This window comes from Mobula hypostoma, chromosome 7, assembly GCF_963921235.1.
Source record: "Mobula hypostoma chromosome 7, sMobHyp1.1, whole genome shotgun sequence".
Lineage (NCBI taxonomy): Eukaryota > Metazoa > Chordata > Chondrichthyes > Myliobatiformes > Myliobatidae > Mobula > Mobula hypostoma.
In genome coordinates this window covers 134,956,959-134,977,791 of record NC_086103.1, presented here as the reverse complement: position 1 = coordinate 134,977,791, position 20,833 = coordinate 134,956,959, and the positions used below count along the sequence as shown (strand labels likewise).

At 42.1% G+C, this 20,833-nt stretch overlaps 1 protein-coding gene across 4 annotated transcripts in view; it reads left to right on the top strand.

Moving 5' to 3' along the window:
* The first annotated feature begins 5,600 nt into the window (after positions 1 to 5,600).
* edar (ectodysplasin A receptor) overlaps positions 5,601 to 20,833 on the top strand; it is a 92,114-nt gene continuing 76,881 nt past the window's right edge. For all 4 annotated transcript variants that reach the window (XM_063054066.1, XM_063054065.1, XM_063054063.1 and 1 more), the window contains exon 1: positions 5,601 to 5,742. The gene's annotated coding sequence lies outside the window, so the exon portion shown is untranslated. The remainder of the gene's footprint in view (positions 5,743 to 20,833) is intronic.

Sequence of the window (20,833 nt, the reverse complement as noted above, 5' to 3'; positions counted from 1 at the left end):
TTGTAAAATTGACTCCTTCTATCTTAGACCACGAACTTATCGATCACCCCTCATAATCCTTTCATTTTGCTGGAGACTACCCTGACCTCCATTAGTTTTTAAAAAAGAGTTCTAATGTTGAAAACATCTCACAAAATGAGACTATTCCTAAAAAAAGAGAATTGGGGAGAAAAGGAGGAAAACAAAGAGAATAATTGACGTTAAAACAAAGAAAGACGGTTATAACGTTGGCAATTTTTTAATGTCTATGTAAGGAGCATGAGTTACATGATATGGGTAAAGTGAACTGAATTGCTCAATTTCAGGACAGTAATCACAAGATCACTAGATCACAAGACAAAGGAGCAGAAGTAGGCCATTCAGCCCATCGAGTCTGCTCTGCCACTCCACCATGAGCTAAACTATTCTCCCATCTAGTTCCAATTTCCGGCTTTTTCCCCATATCCCTTGATACCCTGACTAATTAGATAGCTATCAATCTCCTTCTTAAACACCCTCAATGATCGGGCCTCCACAGCTGTATGTGGCAACGAATTCCATAAATCCACGACCCTCTGGCTAAAAAAATTTCTCCTCATCTCTGTTTTAAATGGGTACCCTCTAATTCTAAGACTGTGGTCTCTTGTCCTGGACTCACCCACCAAGGGAAACAGCCTTTCCACATCTACTCTGTCCAACCCTTTCAACATTCGAAATGTTTCTATGAGATCCCCTCTCATTCTTCTATATTCTAATGAATACAGTCCAAGAACCGACAAACGCTCCTCATATGTTAGCCCCTGCATTCCAGGAATCATCCTCGTAAATCTTCTCTGAACTCTCTCCAACATCAGAACATCCCTTCTAAGATAGGGGGCCCAAAACTGCACACAGTATTCCAAATGAAGTCTCACCAGTGCCCCATAGAGCTCATCAACACCTCCTTACTCTTATACACTATTCCTCTTGAAATGAATGCCAACATAGCATTCGCTTTCCTTACTGCTGATCCAACCTGGTGGCTAACCTTTAGGGTGTCCTGCCTTTTCTCCCCATCTAAATAATAATCTGCCCAATTATTTCTTCTTCCAAAATGTACAACTGTACATTTCTCAACATTGTATCTCATCTGCCATTTCTTTGCCCACTCTCCTAAACTGACCAAGTCTCTCTGCAACCTTTCCATTTCTTCAACACTTCATTTCATTTCTCCGGTAATTTCAATGGAATTTTATAGACAAGAAGTACATACCTAGTTTTCTTTTATTTCAAGAAGGCAGATGCTGTGATAGTTAATTGTGTTGTTTCTTTGCCACTCAGTTAGCCGCATGTAACTCCTCCACATGGGAGGAGTTCACATTCTGTACAAGCTGAGTTATCAATAAAGTTTGGTTGCATATCCTGCATGTTGGCATCTTGGTGTGCTCTGCAATATCGCTCAGTACCAAACACAACACAATCCTACCTGTATCAATGTTTCAGAGGCTGAGCAACAGTACACTTGCATATTACCAGAAAATGAAAACAACAGGAATTCTGCAGATGCTGGAAATTCAAGCAACACACATCAAAGTTGCTGGTGAACGTAGCAGGCCAAGCAGCATCTATAGGAAGAGGCGCAGTCGACGTTTCAGGCCGAGACCCTTGGTCAGGACTAACTGAAGGAAGAGTGAGTAAGGGATTTGAAAGCTGGTGGGGGAGGGGGAGATGCAAAATGATAGGAGAAGACAGGAGGGGGAGGGATAGAGCCGAGAGCTGGACAGGTGATAGGCAAAAGGAGATACGAGAGGATCATGGGACAGGAGGTCCGGGAAGAAAGACGGGGGGGGGGGGTGACCCAGAGGATGGGCAAGAGGTATATTCAGAGGGACAGAGGGAGAAAAAGGAGAGTGAGAGAAAGAATGTGTGCATAAAAATGAGTAACAGATGGGGTACGAGGGGGAGGTGGGGCCTAGCGGAAGTTAGAGAAGTCAATGTTCATGCCATCAGGTTGGAGGCTACCCAGACGGAATATAAGGTGTCTTCATTTTTTAAAGAAAGGGGCTTCCCTTCCTCCACTATCAACTCTGCTCTTAAACGCATCTCCCCCATTTCACGTACATCTGCTCTCACTCCATCCTCCCACCACCCCACTAGGAATAGGGTTCCCCTGGTCCTCACCTACCACCCCACCAGCCTCCGGGTCCAACATATTATTCTCCGTAACTTCCGCCACCTCCAACGGGATCCCACCACTAAGCACATCTTTCCCTCCCCCCCTCTCTCTGCATTCCGCAGGATCGCTCCCTACACAACTCCCTTGTCCATTCGTCCCCCCCATCCCTCCCCACTGATCTCCCTCCTGGCACTTATCCGTGTAAGCGGAACAAGTGCTACACATGCCCTTACACTTCCTCCCTTACCACCATTCAGGGCCCCAAACAGTCCTTCCAGGTGAGGCATCACTTCACCTGTGAGTCGACTGGGGTGATATACTGCGTCCGGTGCTCCCGATGTGGCCTTTTATATATTGGTGAGACCCGACGCAGACTGGGAGACCGCTTTGCTGAACATCTACGCTCTGTCCGCCAGAGAAAGCAGGATCTCCCAGTGGCCACACATTTTAATTCCACATCCCATTCCCATTCTGACATGTCTATCCACGGCCTCCTCTACTGTAAAGATGAAGCCACACTCAGGTTGGAGGAACAACACCTTATATTCCGTCTGGGTAGCCTCCAACCTGATGGCATGAACATTGACTTCTCTAACTTCCGCTAGGCCCCACCTCCCCCTCGTACCCCAGCTGTTACTCCTTTTTATGCACACATTCTTTCTCTCACTCTCCTTTTTCTCCCTCTGTCCCTCTGAATATACCTCTTGCCCATCCTCTGGGTCACCCCCCCCCGTCTTTCTTCCCGGACCTCCTGTCCCATGATCCTCTCGTATCCCCTTTTGCCTATCACCTGTCCAGCTCTCGGCTCTATCCCTCCCCCTCCTGTCTTCTCCTATCATTTTGCATCTCCCCCTCCCCCACCAGCTTTCAAATCCCTTACTCACTCTTCCTTCAGTTAGTCCTGACGAAGGGTCTCGGCCTGAAACGTCGACTGCGCCTCTTCCTATAGAAAATGAAAAGCTTGGTTTCACATACATTTGGTTGTAAGACATTAACTTTTGGCAAGACTGTAGTTATAGTTGTCCATTGAAGGAATGGCTGTTGTAGTGACCAATACGTCATCTAACTGGCAAAGACTTGTGTTCCTTTTAGTATTGAAAAATTGGAAATGCTTCCATCTTGCTGTAAGACAGTGCAACATGAAGAGGAAGAAGATGCAGTTGAAGGTGCACTGTCTTGTTTTGCTTGGCAGCACTAAGCACCAGCACAAATACAGGCATTGCAAGTGTAAAAGGCATTAGATTGTGGGCTCATGGGAGGGATCGTACTGCTTATGATGTCTGAGATAGAGTCAATGATATGATGCCGGTCTGGATACTAGACAATATGATTAGTTCATTGTTTGGTATGTTTGACAAAATGATAGAACTGTAAGAACTTGGAGATTTCAATTCTGAACTCTGCCAAAAAATTGTAGAATAGGAGAGCACCATTTCTGCTCCTGATGTGACCAGCACTTATGCACCAAATATGTCTTCACACCTACCTAAACAGGGGCTGATGGGTGCTATTTCTTCTTCCATGGAAGAACAAGCAGAGGCCATGCTCTGGAGTCTCAAGCAAACCTCACCAGTGTTAACTCTTGCCCTAGTCCAGGCAGTTCTCATGACAGAACAGAGGTGCTACCAAGGAGACGAATGAAAATTGTGCCTTTGTTTATCTGCCCCTCAATAATAAGTACGATTGATGGAGATGACCTACTTGGGGGGGAGAGGTAGCCACAGTGGCCGGGTCTCTGGCACTGAGTCTGGTGTTGTGGCTCAGAAGAGAAGAGAGGTGAAGAGGATAGCAGTATTGATAGGAGATTCCTTAGTCAGAGGTTCTGAGACAAGGTTCTGTCAGTGCGATAGAGACACCCAGATGGTATGTTGCCAGGATCAGGGATGTCTTGGATTGTGTCCATGGCTCAAGGGCGGGGGAGAGCAGCCTGAAGTTTTGGTGCATATTGGCACCAATGACATTGGTAGGCAAGGTGAGGAGGTCCTGTAGAGAAATTTTAGGTCTTTTTACGTCACATGTCAATGATTTGGATGATGGAGTTGATGGTTTTGTTGCTAAGTTTGAAGACAATACGAAGACAGGTAGAGAGGCAGGTAGTTTTGAAGAAGTAGAGAGTTTGCAGGAGGATTTAGACAGATTAGGAGAATGGGCAAAAAAGTAGCAGGTGGAATACAGTGTCAGGAAGTGTTTGGTCATGCACTTTGGCAGAAGAAATGAAAGGGTTGACTATTTTCTAAATGGAAGGAAAATGCAAAAATCTGAGGTGAAAAGGGATTTGAGAGTTCTTGTGCAGGATTCCCTAAATGTTAATTTGCAGGTTGAGTCCTTGGCGAGAAAGACAAATGTGATATTAGAATTCATTTCAAGAGGAGTAGAATATAAAAGCAAGGATATAGTGTTGAGGCTTCATGAAGAACTGGTGAGGCATCACTTGGAGTATTGTGAGCAGTTTTGAGCTCCCTTATCTTAGAAAGGATGTGCTGAAACTGGAGAGAGTTCAAAGGAAGTTCACAAAAATGATTCCATGATTAAACAGCTTGTCATATGAAGAGCATTTGCTGGCTCTGAGCCTGTATTCACTGGAATTCAGAAGGATGAGGGGTGACCTAATTGAAACCTATCAAATGGTGAAAGGCCTTGATAGAGTGGATGTGAAGAGGATGTTTCCTGTGGTGGGAGTGTCTAAAACTAGAGGACACAACCTTAGAATAGAAGGGTTTCATTTTAAATCAGAGACATGGGGGAATTCCTCTAGCCAGAGAATAGTGAATCTGCGGAATTCATTGCTACAGGCAGCTGTTGAGGCCAAGCCTTTATGTATATTTAAGGCAGAAGCTGATAGATTCTTGATTGGTCAGGACATGAAGGGACACGGGGGTAAGGCAGGAGATTTGGACTGAGAGAAAAAAGTGGACCAACTATGATGAAATGCGGAGCAGACTGCTCGGCCAAATGGCCTAATTCTGCTCCTGAATCATATGGTCTTGAAGTAGAAATATTAACAATATATAGGAGAGAACTCACAGTACATGTGTGAAGCAACGTGGAAAGAAAAAATGTCAGTCAGAAAGAGCTGGAGGTAATTGAGAAGGTTAAAAAAGCAATGAAGCATGGACAATGAAACAAAGAAATAAAGCAAGAAGAAAACACAACCAGAGACTGAGAGAAAGGAAAGTGTAAAAGCTAAATGAGGAGTGATGCTGAGAGTAATCGTTTCATTGTGGTACGCTTTCATCCATAGCCCAATTTTTTTCAATGGACAGCGAGGCGCCGCGGTTCTCACCTGTGTTCCAGGTGTGCGCTCTGCCGTGGGACGCACGAGCACCCGCTACCGCTAGGGGGCGCGATTTAGCGAGGCCCGTCCCCGTGTAGAGACCTCTGCAGATGTGAAGCCGTGACGTCGAGCGAGGGAGGGAGGAAGGAGGAGTGAACGTAGTGAGGACTGAGGAGACGCGCGAATAAACTGGAGTTCTGTCGGAGCGCAAGGTTGAACTGACAATTACCTGCAGGCTACAGCTACTTGGCTAAAGCTCTGTTGGCAACTCAGCATTGCCTTCATGTTCATCCGTCGCCCGGTGATAGTTTTGAACTCCAGCGCGTCGTCTCAGGTAAGTTCCTCCAGACCCTTAGATTTGCATGGTGTTAGGCTGCGAATAATTTTATTTCTTTTACATATACAAATATAACAGTACGACTATACGCTGAGAATTGGAAGATTACGAACAGACAGAGAACTTTAAGGCGTGTTGGTTGTATTAACTTTCATACTCGCAGTCGGCGAAGTATATTTTAATGTTTAGGAACATACCAACATTTAACGAAGTTGGTTTAAAATGTTCTCGGTACGAATAAGAACAGTTATCAAGCAGATTATCATTGTATAAAGTACAACATTTTCAACCCAGTTTTACAAATCGAATGTTTTTCTTACGTTTTAGAGCAAATGTCATTTAACCTTTTATATGCCAATTCTCATTTCATTCTCTCAAACTGAACGCTTTAAAAGTGCAAGTGATATTTTGTCATATTTTGATGCAGAGTCCAACACATGGTGATATGTCATACTTTTTATTATTTTAAATAAATAATACCATCCTCAAGAAAGTAATATTTGATGTGTACTTTGTGGTTAACTAGACAGAGCGATTGTTTTGGTTAAAGTAGGTGAACTAAATCTGTAACAAGATTGATTAAACCAAAAATTGCAATACTTCTCCAAAATACTTCACCAATACACACCTAAGCTAGAAGTGAAGATGCTATCTGACCATTATATAGATATATGCTTTCAGTAAAGACACATGCAAGAACACTAAAGAGGCAAAACATTATCTTCCCATGTAAAACAAATAATCAACATTATCCAGTTGAACAAAACTCTCCTCCAAGTAAATAAAGCGAAAAAGAATAGAATTATATTCGATTTAGTAAATGAATTATAACATGGTAACAGTGCTGTGGCTCCCAATAAGAAGCATCATGGTAATCATTTTCATTATCATAACTTTATTTAAATAGTATGTGCAATAAGGTACACTATTATGGTCCGTTATACTTCTGCCTGTAGTTTTTACTTTATGATGGCTAATTTGTTTCAGCTGTCCATTACTTTTTTTTCAAAAATCATTATTCCTGCCAATACATCAATTTCAAGCAATGCTGTTAAAAATTCACTCTTAAAGCTGTCCAAAAATCCAAGTGGTATAGGCCACTGTTTTGTACTTTCAGATACCCCACTAAGAGATGTCAATCAGAAGCAGTTTTATTGTTATTTGGTGGAAATGGGGAGAGGCAGAAAATCACATGGCTTGCTGTGCCTGAATATTTCTTAATCGTTTTACAGTAAATCCAGAGCAAATTTATTCATAAACTTTGGACTGAAGAGATGGAGAAAATTATCTCAATACAAGCACAAAACATGTAAACAAATTGAGCAATACACTCACTAATTCCACTTTTATCTTTCACATATAATTTACAAAAGCATGCTAAGAAAAACAATATTTTTACAACTTACTATAAACTCAAAATAACTTGCATCAATCTTATTTAGGAGCCTTTAAGAAATTCTTAGGTGCATGTTTGTTAGAAAAATGGAGGGCTCTATGGGAGGGAAGGGTTAGATTAATCTTAGAGTGGATTAAAAGTAAATTAAAAGGTCAGCAAAGCCCCATGGGCTGAAGGACCTGTAGAAGGAGAAGAAAGCCGTTAACTCCAAGTGGAGTCATTGGGATGACGGCATTTTTTTTAGCAGGCTTTCTTATTTTTATGAGGTCGAGTTGCTAACCCAGCACAGATGGAAAGCATGCAAGGGAGCCAGCTGGATTTGAACTTGGGAGCCTTGGCTCCGAAGTCTGGCACTGATGCCACTATGCCACCAGCTGGCTGTGAAGGACCTGTACTGTGCTGCAATATTCTTACCTCTATTTTGTTGAATGATATTTTCTACCATGTGTAAGGATGCTCAGTATTCCAATCCTTTCCACAAATTAAGTACTGTATATGCCCCCTGGTTTTTGGCCACTCTTGAGGAAATAAGTGCTCCCTACTTACTTTATCCAGGCCCTTTATAATGTTATACTTTCAATCAAATCTTCCTGTGTTCCAAAGAAAACAGAGTTTATCTAATTCTTCTTAATTGCTACAATTTCCTGTCCAGTCAATACCCTCAAATCTCCACTGCACCTCACTGGCATAATTGCATCCTGTAATGTAATGACCAGAACCATTTGCAATGATAAAATGTTTTATTATTGTCACATGTAGAGAGACACAGTGAAAGTATTTGTCTTGTATTCCATCAGTACCACACACTGAGGTACAAACGTTTGTAGTAAATGGGAAGACAATAACAGTGCAGAATAAAACGTTACAGTTACAGAGAAAGTGCAGGGAGACAATACGGTGCAATTCTATAAGGAGATGGATTATAAGGTTAGGAGCCCATTTTATCATTCTGGTGGGTCATTCGGTAGTCTTAGAACAACAGGATAAAAGCTGTCCTTGAGTCTGATGATATATGCTTTCAGACTTTTGTATTTTATACCTGTGGGAGGGGGAAGAAGAGAGAATGTTCAGCGTGGGAGGGGTTCTTTGATTATGTTGGTTGCTTTATCGAGCTGCAAGACTTGGATGGCAGTTTAGTTTCCATCCTGCATTCATAACTCTCTACAGTTTCTGACGGTCTCGGGCAGAGCTGTTGCTAAACCAAGAGGAAATTCTTTGGACTGTTGCCCCCTCTTTCCCACCCCTTCCCATGCTGGAGAAATGCAGATGGTCCCAAGCCCCTGCACTCTACCCCTGAACCTGGGCAGTTTGTTTTCCTTTCTGATACTTGTCCAACTCCTTTTAAATGTGAGAATTGAACTGCTACCCTGGCAGTCCATTTCAATTCCTGAATACATAATAGATCATACACATGTCACTCTTGATTCTTCTACTAATCACCTTCATGACCCCTTCTTCTTGTTTTTTCAGCCAAATGGAAGGTGTTTCCATCTATAAATCCTTTTAGTACCTGCTCTGTTGGAAGGAGAACAATACCAACTTTTTCAGTTTATCCACTTAACTAAAATTCCTCATTCCTGCAATCATTTTGTTAAGTCTCTTCACCTATCCTAAAGCCTTCCCATCTTTCCTAAAGTGGGATCCCAGAGCAGGGTACTATGCAATTGTAGCTGAATCTGAGTTTTTTTTTTACTAATGAGCATGACTTTCCTGATATTGAACTCCATACTTTATTTATGAACTCCAGGTTTCCAAGTACCTTTCCCCCCCCCCCCATTTCTCATTTTTCCTATTCCACCAGCATGTCCATATCTCCTATTCTGTTGTTCTCCTCCTCACAGTTAACTACACCTGTAATTAATATGTCATTTGGAAATATTGGCCTCAACACCAGAGACTCAGTCACTAAAATATATTAAGAGCGGTGACCATAGTACCAATTCAGAGCAATCCCTCAAAACAAAAAAAACATTATTCAGTCAAAGTTCTATCTCTATTGCTACAGTACATTTTTCATTGTGCTCTTTATCTAGTTGATCTTGTGCTGCATTGGATCTGGAGTAACAATTATCTCATTCTTTTTTTACACTTGTGCACTGGAAGTGACATTGAACAATCTTGAATCTTAGATACATCTGAGCACATTTTTGCTTGAAAAACAGAAAAGCTTTTGTAATTTTCTAGTCAGATAACACCCCCAAATCTATTGATGTTTGGAACATTGACCTTGGCCCCTGCAACTTGGAAGAAGTAGAGGCAAAGTTAAAATATATTTGAACAGATAAATGGGTGGGGAAATTTCAGAGGGGCATGGGTCAGACAGGATTAGCTTAGATAGGCTTCTTGGTCAGAATGGATGAGATGGGTAGAAGGGCCTGATTCCACGCTGTATAACTTCAGAACCATAATTAACTCTCCACGGCTACCATGGCTGCATCCCATCTGACCAAAATTAAAAGTTCAAAGTAAATTTATTATTAAAATACATTGTCTGTTTTAAAAGAAAGAAAGAGTATTCACCCCCCCCCAGAAGGTTTCATGTTTTATTGTTCTACAACATTGAATCACAGTGGATTTAATTCAGATTTTTTGACACTGATCAACAGAAAAAGACTCTTTCGTGCCAAAATGAAAACAGATCTCTACAAAATGATCTAAATTAATTACAAACAAAAAACATAAAATAATCAATTGCATAAGCATTTCCTCTCTTCCAGTCTGTATTTAGTAGATGCACCTTTGGCAGCAATTACAGCCTTGAGTCTGTGTGGATAAATTTCTATCCGCTTTGCACATCTGGACATTGCAGTTTTTCCCCATTCATCTTTACAAAACTGTTCAAGCCCTGTCAAATTGCATGGGGATTCTGAGTGAATAGCCCTTTTCAAGTTCAGCCACAAATTCTCAATTAGATTGTGGTCTAGACTCTGACTTGGCCACTCCAGGACATTAACTTTGTTTTTTTTTACAGCCATTCCTATGTAGCTTTGGCTTTGAGCTTGGGGCCATTTGTCTTCCTGGAAAACAAATCTTCTCCCAAGTCGCAGTTCTCTTGCAGACTGCATCAGGTTTTCCTCCAGGATTTCCCTGTATTTTGCTGCATTCATTTTACCCTCTACCTTCACAAGCCTTCCAGGGCCTGCTGCAGTGAAACATCCCCACAGCATGATGCAGCCACCACCATGTTTCATTGTAGGAATGGCGTGGTTTTGATGATGTTTGGTGTTTGGCTTACACCTAACATAGTGTTTAGTCTGAAGGCCAAAAGGCTCAATTTTGGTTTCATCAGACCATAGAACCTTCTTCCAGTTGACTTCAGAGTCTCCCACATGCCTTTAGGTAATCTCTAGCCAAGATTTCACATGAGCTTTTTTCAACAGTTGCTTTCTCTTTGCCGCTCTTCTGAGAAGCTGTGACTGGTGAAATACCCAGGCAACAGTCGTTGTATGTGCAGTCTCTCCCATCTCAGCCACCGAAACTCGTAACTCCTTCAGAGTTGTCATAGGTCTCTTGGTGGTCTCCCTCACTAGTCACTTCTTGCATGGTCACTCAGTTTTTGAGGACGGACTGCTCTAGGCAGATGTACGGCTGTGCCATATTGTTTCCATTTCTTGATGATTGACTTAACTGTTCTCCAAGGGATGAACAGTGACTTAGAAATTTTCTTGTATGCATCTCCTGACTTGTGCTTTTCAATTACCTTTTCACGGAGTTGCTTGAAGCATTCCTTTGTCCTTATAGTGTAGGCTTTGCCAGGATACTGACTCACCAGCAGTTTGACTTCCAGACACAGGTGTATTTTTACAACAATCAATTGGAACACCTTGACTGCACACAGATCTCCATTTAACTATTTATGTGACTTCTAGAATCAATTTGCTGCACTAGTGATGATTTGGTGTGTCACATTGGGGGGGTGAATATTTATGCAATCAATTATTTTGTGTTTTGTATTTGTAATTAATTTGGATCACTTTGTAGAAATCTGTTTTCACTTTGACACAAGAGTCTTTTTCTCTTGATCAGTGTCAAAAAAAAACAAAATTAAGTCTACTGTGATTCAATGTTGTAAAACAATAAATCATGAAAACTTCCAAGGGGGGTGAATACTTTTTATAGGCACTGTATGTCACCATATATGATCCTGAGGTTCATTTTCTTGCAGGCATACTCAATAAATCCTATAACCATAATAGAATGAATGAAGGGCTGCACCAACAGGACAGACAACGTGGGTGCAAAAGACAACAAGGGTTAGTTGCACTTTGAAGTTGTATCTTCATCTCAAGATCTCATTGTCCTTCTACACTACTTAGTGTATTGACTCAGGTTCTTCCATTGCTATTTTTCTAACAGCTGATCAGAATTTGTTTTCCTGTAGTCCAAAGCTTTCTTACCTGTCAAATATGTAGTTAATTTTTGTATCATTTACAAACAGTTTAATTGTGGGCTCTAAAATTACCATTATTATAAATCACTGAAAACAATGAGTCCTGTGGAACCCTACCGACAACAGCCTTTTGTTTCCCAACACTGAGCCAATTTTGGAGCGAGCTTTGCTCTCTGATCCAGGGAGCTTTTACTTTTTTAACCAGTCTGCCATTTGGAACCGTGTCAGGACTTTGCTCAAAACTACATAAATATTAACACTCTGCCCTCATTGACTCTTTGTGTCTCTCTTCAAGTATTCCCTTAACAAATAGATACTGACTGACCCAGATTAATCTATGGCTCTCCGAGTGAAGATTTATTCTGTTCCTTGGAAAAGATTCCGATACATTGCCCACCACTTCAATGACACTGGCCTGTCATTACTCTGTTCAGCCTTTCCTCCCTTTTGAAACAATGGTACAACATAAGTAGGCCTCTAATCCATGAAGGCAGAGAGGTTTGAAAAATTGTGATTACGAGCCTTTATAATTTTCTCCCTTGTGTTTTTACAGCACAGTCAAAATATGAATTACTACTTCTAGCAGACAAAAACCGGGATACCCTTTTCCCTCCACACCATCCAAAATTCACCCTTGCCTGGGTTATAGATCTCTTTCAGGCTTGACAAGGTATCTACTTTCAAAGAAATTAAACACCTTAATACTTCCTCCATAGTAGATAGAGTATATTCTGTCCAATTTTTCACACTAGTCTTATATAAATGACATAAATCTAAATGGGAAAAATATTTGTATAGGTATTTCAATAACTTCCACTGAGGTACATCAGGAATTGTTTTTGTTCAGCAAAAGAATAGTTCTAACTCAGTACAAAATTAACTCTAATGAATGACAGAAATTTATTTCAAAAACCTCTCATATTTTTGCCTATAGGCATCTTCAGAACTAGGCTTTGAAGATTAGGAAGAGATACTGTGCATTTTCTATTTACATTAACTCGCTATTTATTGTCATTAATCCTCAATGCGTTTTGCATGGAACAGCCGAGACCATAGGTTTCTCCATGATTATAGAAACATAGAAAACCTACAGCACAATACAGGCCCTTCGACCAACAAAGCTGTGCCGAACGTGTCCTTACTTTAGAAATTACCTAGGGTTACCCATAGCCCTCTATTCTTCTGAGCTCCATGTACCTATCCAGGAGTCTCTTAAAAGACCCTATCGTATCCACCTGCAACACCATCGCTGGCAGCCCATTCCAAGCACTCACCACTCTTTGCGTTTTTAAAAAAAAACTTACTCCTGACATCTCCTCTGTACCTAATTCCAAGCACCTTAAAACTGTGTCCCCTCATGTTAGTCATTTTAGCCCTGGGGAAAAAGCCTCTGACTATCCACATGATCAATGCCTGTCATCATCTTATACACCTCTCATCCTCCATCGATCCAAGGAGAAAAGGCCAAGTTCACTCAACCTATTCTTATAAGGCATGCTCCCCAATCCAGGCAACATCCTTGTAAATCTCCTGCTCCACACCCTTTCTGTAGTTTCCACATCCTTCCTGTAGTGAAGTGACCGGAACTGAGCACAGTATGCCAATTGGGGTCTGACCAGGGTCCTATGTAGCTGTAACATTACCTCTCGGCTCTTTAACTCAATCTCATGGTTGATGAAGGCCAATGCACCATATGTCTTCTTAACCACGCAGTCAATCTGTGCAGCAGCTTTGAGTGTCCTAGTTAGGAATTAGAAATCCAGTGGCTAGGTATAGGCCCTCTGTTCTAAAGAGCCTCATTCTACTTTGAGGCTATGCCCTCTGATCCTAGCCTCTCCCACTATTGAAAACATCCTCTCCATGTCCACTCTGTCTAGGCCTTTCAATATTTAGTAGGTTTCAATGTGATCATCCTCAATCTTCTAAGCACTAGCGAGCACAGGACCCAAGCCATCAAACACTCCTCATGTGTTAACCTTTTCATTTCCAGAATCATTCTCGTAAATCTCCTCTGGACCTTCTCTGCACATCCTTTCCTAAAACTGCTCACCATACTCCAATGCCTTATAAAGCCACAGTATTATAACCCTGTCTATGAATGCCAACATTGCACTTGCGTTCTCTGCTACCATCTCAGCCTGTGAGTTATCCTTTGGAGAATCCTGTACTATAACTGTTGAGTATCTTTGCACCCCTAATTTATGAATATGCTTCCCTTTAGAAAATAAACAGGGAGCTTTTCTTCCTTCTAGCAAAGTTCCTGACTATACACATCCCTACTAGTGTATTCTATCTGCCACTTCTTTGCCCATCAAAGTATTGTGTCCAGTTCTGGTCACCTCACTATAGGAAGGATGTGGAAGCATTGGAAAGGGTACAGAGGAGATTTACCAGGATGCTGCCTGGTTTAGAAAGTATGCATTGTGATCAGAGATTAAGGGAGCTAGGGCTTTACTCTTTGGAGAGAAGGAGGGTGAGAGGAGACATGATAGAGGTGTACAAGATAATAAGAGGAATAGATAGAGTGGATAGCCAGCGCCTCTTCCCCAGGGCACCACTGCTCAATACAAGAGGACATGGCTTTAAGTTAAGCGGTGGGAAGTTCAAGGGGGATATTAGAGGAAGGTTTTTTACTCGGAGAGTGGTTGGTGCGTGGAATGCACTGCCTGAGTCAGTGGTGGAGGCAGATACACTAGTGAAGTTTAAGAGACTACTAGACAGGTATATGGAGGAATCTAAGGTGGGGGCTTATATGGGAGGCAGGGTTTTAGGGTCGGCACAACATTGTGGGCCGAAGGGCCTGTACTGTGCTGTACTATTCTATGTTCTATGTTCTATCAACCCAGTATCCGTATGGTAATCTCAAGAGAGTTACATAAAACAGTCTAGCTATGTTAAATGTGGTTGATCTTACTCATAAACATTAAGATTTCTTTGGGGAGTAAATATAATAATTAATTAAGAGTTAATAATTCTCTGTGCCTTTACATTCATTTTATGGGGTTGATAATATATTGCAGAGGCAAAAAGTCTGAGGTTGAAACAAAAAAGACATGCCCCAGCAAATCGTTTGAGTAACCGTATCCAACTCTCAGTGTGAAAACCATCTTCAAACACTCATACACATTCCAGGCCAACAGGCTTGTGCTTTCATATAAAAGCCTGCAGTTTGGAATATGATTGAAATCTGGTGGGTGGGTACACTTAGTCTCATAACAAGGGAGAAGCTTGGATTGGAACAATTCAGCCAATCCATATTTCCTCCAAAATGATTGATTTAACATACTGTTCTTTTTGTGACAAACTTCTACTTGAAATTTGTGATTCAGTTAAGAAAAATAAAGTATTAATCTTGGTCTTTAAAGAGAAAAATCTTTCAATGTTTATGTAAAGTCTGAGAGTAATAATAATCTTGAATGAACTACATTCATATGTGATGCACTTCTTCAGTTGTTAACTTCCAAAGACGAACATCCAAAGTATAGTTTACATATTAACATTTAATCAATTATGTACAGCAAGTAATATGCAAAATGGATACTGAATTTATTAAATGAACTAACAAATATTACAAAAATATATTTCACTTCACTACAAAAAAAATCTGATGTGCCTAACATTTTTCTTTCATTAGAACAAGTAAAGTATGAAGTATTTCTGATACCTATTTGTTCAATCTTGTCAACTCTGTTCTACCACATGAAAGAAATGCTATTTTAATTATTGCCAACAATCTTGGCAGATGATAGATTTTTTTAATCTGTTCAGCTTTGAAGTACTCCATACATGAAAAGCTTTCATCTTTTTTAGGGTATTAAAAAAAATGTAAACTCCATACAAAAGTTTTAGAGTTTCACAGACACAAGACAAATTGTTGGGCTTATTTTACTATTTAATTTGTACTAGAACTTCTATGTCAGAAAAGTTAAATAGAATTTTATGTAGCTTCTGTAAATGCGTATTATGCACCAGAGACTATGTTGACTCATTTTTCATATGTTAGGGATTACTCTGGAATTAGTAAATTATGTGAATATAGCAGATATTAATTCAAACAAGAACCAGTCTTCGGTTCTTAATGTAAATTGCAAGCAATAATGAGTCTGAAGTTAAAAGGACAGGTTTGCAAACAAATAGAACTGTCTACAAAGCGCTGGCTGCTCAAGAAATATGGTTTGCAAAGTGACCACGAGATGTTCTCAAATGTATCAGCCAAATGTAGCGCGCCAAGGTTTAAAAGCAGACCACCATATACGGCGGGCAGCGGAGTGAAAGGGAGCAGAGTGGGACAGCTTTGGCTCAACAGGCTTTGGCGAGAACAGGCAGAGGCCAGGGTTGGTTCTGGTAAGTTTTTTGTCCAGTTTGTTTAGAGTAGAGAGAATGCCAGGCAGGATGTTGGAATGCTCCTCTTGCAGGATGTGGGAAGTCAGGGAGCCCTCCAGTGTCCCTGACAACGACACCTGCAAGAAGTGCATCCAGCTGCACCTCCTAACAAACCGCATTAGGGAACTGGAGCAGGAGCTGGATGACCTCTGGATCATTCAGGAGAATGAGGAGATTATAGATAATAGCTACAGGGAGATAGCTACGCCAAAGGAGCAGAGCACAGGAAATTGGGTCACTGTCAGGCGAGAGAAGGGGAAAGGGCAGGCAGAGTAGGGTTCCCCTGTGACCATTCCCCTCAACGAGTATACCGCATTGGATACTGTTGGGGGTGGTGACTTATCTGGGACAAGCTGCAGCAGCCAGATCTCTGGCACTGAGTCTGGTTCTGCAGTGCAGAAGGGAGAGTGGAAAAAGAGAAGAGCGGTAGTGATAGGGGACTCGATAGTTAGAGGTACAGATAGGAGGTTCTGTGGTCGTGACAGAGAATCCAGGATGGTTTGTTGCCTCCTGGGTGCCAGGGTCAAGGATGTCCCTGATCGCTTGCATGACATTCTGAAGCGGGAGGATGATCAGCCAGATGTTGTGGTGCACATCGGTACCAATGACATAGCAAGGAAGAGTGAGGAGGTCCTGGAGAGTGAGTATAGAGAGCTTGGTAGGAAGTTGAAAAGCAGGACCTCGAGGGTGGTAATCTCAGGATTGCTACCTGCACTAGGTGCCAGTGAGGGTAGGAATAGGATGCTCTGGAGGATGAACAAGTGGCTGAGGAACTGGTGTAGGGGGCAGGGTTTCAGATTTCAGGATCATTGGGACCTCTTCTGGTGCAGGTGGGACCTGTACAAGAGAGACTGGTTACACTTGAACTACAAGGGGACCAATATCCTTTCAGGGAGGTTTGTTAGTGCTATTGGGAAGGCTTTAAACTAGATTTGTAGGGGGATGGGAACCACAGTGCCAGAGCTGACAGTGGGGCTGGGGTGAAAATAAATGATGTTAAAAGTTCAAGCAAAGCCACAACTAGAAAGATTGTGAGTGGTGGTAAAAATCTTCTGAGGTGTATATATTTCAATGCTAGGAGTATTGCGGGGAAGGCAGACGAGTTGAGGGCATGGATTGACACGTGGAATTATGACGTTATAGCAATTAGTGAAACTTGGCTACAGGAGGGGCAGGACTGGCAGCTTAATATTCCAGGATTCCGATGTTTCAGATGTGATAGAGGCAGAGGAATGAAAGGTGGGGGTGCGGGTTGGGTAGCATTGCTTGTCAGGGAAAATATTACAGCAGTGCTCAGGCAGGACAGATTAGAGGGCTTGTCTACTGAGTCCTTATGGGTGGAGCTGAGAAACAGGAAAGCTATGGCCACATTAGTGGGGTTGTATTATAGACCACCCAATAGTCAGAGAGAATTGGAGGAGTAAATCTGCAGAAGGATAGCAGGCAACTGCAGGAGACATGAAGTTGTGGTGGTAGGGATTTTAATTTTCCACATATTGATTGGGACTCCCATACTGTTAGGGGTCTAGATGGGTTAGAGTTTGTAAAATGTGTTCAGGAAAGTTTTCTAAATCAATATATAGAGGTACCAACTAGAGAGGATGCAATATTAGATCTCCTATTAGGAAACGAGTTAGGACAAGTGACGGAGGTGTGTGTAGGGGAACACTTTGGTTCCAGTGATCATAACACCATTAGTTTCAACTTGATCATGGATAAAGATAGATCTGGTCCTAGAGTTGAGGTTCTAAACCAGAAGAAGGCCAAATTTGAAGAAATGAGAAAGGATCTAAAAAGCGTGGACTTGGGACAGGTTGTTTTCTGACAAGAATATGATCGGTAGGTGGGAAGCCTTTAAATGAGAAATTTTGAGAGTGCAGAGCTTGTATGTTTCCCTCAGGATTAAAGGCAAAGTGAATAGGAATAAAGAACCTTGGTTCTCAAGGGATATTGCAACTCTGGTAAAGAAGAAGAGAGAGTTGTATCACATGTATAGGAAACGAGTAAATAAGGTGCTTGAGGAGTATAAAAAGTGCGAGAAAATACTTAAGAAGGAAATCAGGAGGGCTAAAAGAAGACATGAGGTTGCCTTGGCAGTCAAAGTGAAGGATAATCCAAAGAGCTTTTACAGGGTATATTATGAGTAAAAGGATTGTAAGGGATAAAACTGGTCCTCTTGAAGATCAGAGTGGTCGGCTATGTGCGGAACCAAAAGAAATGGAGGAGATCTTAAATGGGTTTTTTGCGTCTGTATTTACTAAGGAACTGGCGTGAAATCTATGGAATTAAGGGAAACAAGTAGTGAGATCATGGAAACTGTACAGATTGAAAAGGAGGAGGTGCTTGCTATCTTGAGGCAAATTAAAGTGGATAAATCCCCAGGACCTGACAGGGTATTCCCTCGGACCTTGAAGGAGACTAATGTTGAAATTGCAGGGGCCCTGGCAGATATATTTAAAATGTCGGTGTCTACGGGTGAAGTGCCGGAGGATTGGAGAACGGCTCATGTTGTTCTGTTGTTTAAAAAAGGATCGAAAAGTAATCTGGGAAGTTATAGGCCGGTAAGTTTGACGTCGGTAGTGGGTAAGTTTTGGAGGGAGTACTAAGAGACAGAATCTACAAGCATTTGGATAGACAGGGACTTATTAGGGAGAGTCAACATGGCTTTGTGCGTGGTAGGTCATATTTGACCAATCTATTGGAGTTTTTTGAAGAGGTTACCAGGAAAGTGGATGAAGGGAAGGCAGTGGATGTTGTCTTCATGGACTTCAGTAAGGCCTTTGACTAGGTCCTGCATGGGAGGTTAGTTATGAAAATTCCGTTGCTAGATATACATGGAGAGGTGGTAAGTTGGATTAGACATTGGCTCAATGGAAGAAGCCAGAGAGTGGTAGTAGAGGATTGCTTCTCAGAGTGGAGGCCTGTGACTAGTGGTGTGCCACAGGTATCAGTGCTGGGTCCATTGTTATTTGTCATCTATATCAATGATCTGGATGATAATGTGGTAAATTGGATCAGCAAATTTGCTAATGATACAAAGATTGGAGGTGTAGTGGACAGTGAGGAAGGTTTTCAAAGCTTGCAGAGGGATTTGAACCAGCTGGAAAAATGGACTGAAAAATAGCAGATGGAGTTTAATACAGACAAGTGTGAGGTATTGCACTTTGGAAGGACAAACCAAGGTAGAACATACAAGGTAAATGGTAGGGCACTGAGGAGTGCGGTAGAAGAGAGGGATCTGGGAATACAGATACGAAGTTCCCTAAAAGTGGCGTCACAGGTAGATAGGGTCATAAAGAGAGCTTTTGGTACATTGGCCTTTATTAATCAAAGTATTGAGTATAAGAGCTGGAATGTTATGATGAGGTTGTATAAGGCATTGATGAGGCCGAATCTGGAGTATTGTGTTCAGTTTTGGTCACCAAATTACAGGAAGGATATTAATAAGGTTGAAAGAGTGTAGAGAAGGTTTACAAGGATGTTGCTGGGACTTGGGAAACTCAGTTACAGAGAAAGGTTGAACAGGTTAGGACTTTATTCCCTGGAGCGTAGAAGAATGAGGGGAGATTTGATAGAGGTACATAAAATTATGATGGGTATAGATAGAGTGAATGCAAGCAGGCTTTTTCCACTGAGGCAAGGGGAGAATAAAAACCAGAGGACATGGGTTAAGGGTGAGGGGGGAAAAGTTTAAAGGGAACATTAGAGGGGGCTTCTTCACAGAGAGAATGGTGGGAATGTGGAATGAGCTGCCAGACGAGGTGGTAAATGCGGGTTCTCTTTTAACACTTGAGAATAAATTGGACAGATGCATGGATGAGAGGTGTATGGAGGGATATGGTCCGTGTGCAGGTCAGTGGGACTAGGCAGAAAATGGTTCGGCACAGCCAAGAAGGGCCAAAAGGCCTGTTTCTGTGCTGTAGTTTTTCTGTGGTTTCTAATGTAAGACAATGGGGTTGTATTAATTGGCCTGCATCAAACCAGGCACCATGGGCGCAAGTTATTTTGCACTATTGTGACTGAGTTCAAGCTGTCAGCTTCTGTGATGGTAGAGTGGACAGCAGCATTCATGGTAGTAAGGTTCCAGACAGAGCCATCCAACCAGGACCTCAGTGGTGGAACTGATCCATCACAATGCCCATGAAGACAGCAGAAGGCTGCAACAGTGAAATGTCCCCAGTCCATGCCACTGGACCCTGACCCTGATCAGTCAAGGACTGTTGTGGCTGCCTATGCATCAAACCCAGCGCCCCCCCATGTAAAAACAAAGTCATGCAAAGGCATTTTCCATTATGGGAATCCACCTTAACATCCTTGATCAAGTTTCACAGTGATCAGCAAGTGACAAAGGGGGCAGGATTGTGAGGTCTAGAAGCCACTTGTCTCAAGCAGGCACTTTGGGCACTGGGTGTTTGATTCAGTCACTAGGCTGTTGGACTGAAGCAGAAAGGGTACTTCAGTAGCTGCACCCATGACTGAGCAGCCCTATTTAGGAGCCACTCTGCTTACCCCACTCAGGGAAGTGGCTGGGAAAAGTGCCCTAAAAATAGCCTGCGTCAACTCTCTGACTAGATTACCCCATCCAGAGGGTTCACCATATGTGGTCAGAAACAAAGAAACAATGGAAGGTGTGCACTCTGATACATAGTGCAACCAGTGATTCACCAGACAGTAAAGCTGAGATCATTGCCAGAGAACTGAGAAGATGACAGCTAAACTTTCTGAAACCCACTGGCAAACGAAGGGCAACTGAAGGAGGAGAAGGGTGGTTATACCTTCTTCTGGAAAGTGAAGGCAGCTGATGAGCCCAGGATCCATGGCCTTGGGTGTGCAATAAAGCACCAACTTGGGCATCAGTGAATGTCTCATGATGATCTTTTTGTTGCCTGCCAACAATCAGATGGCAAACATTGTGAGTG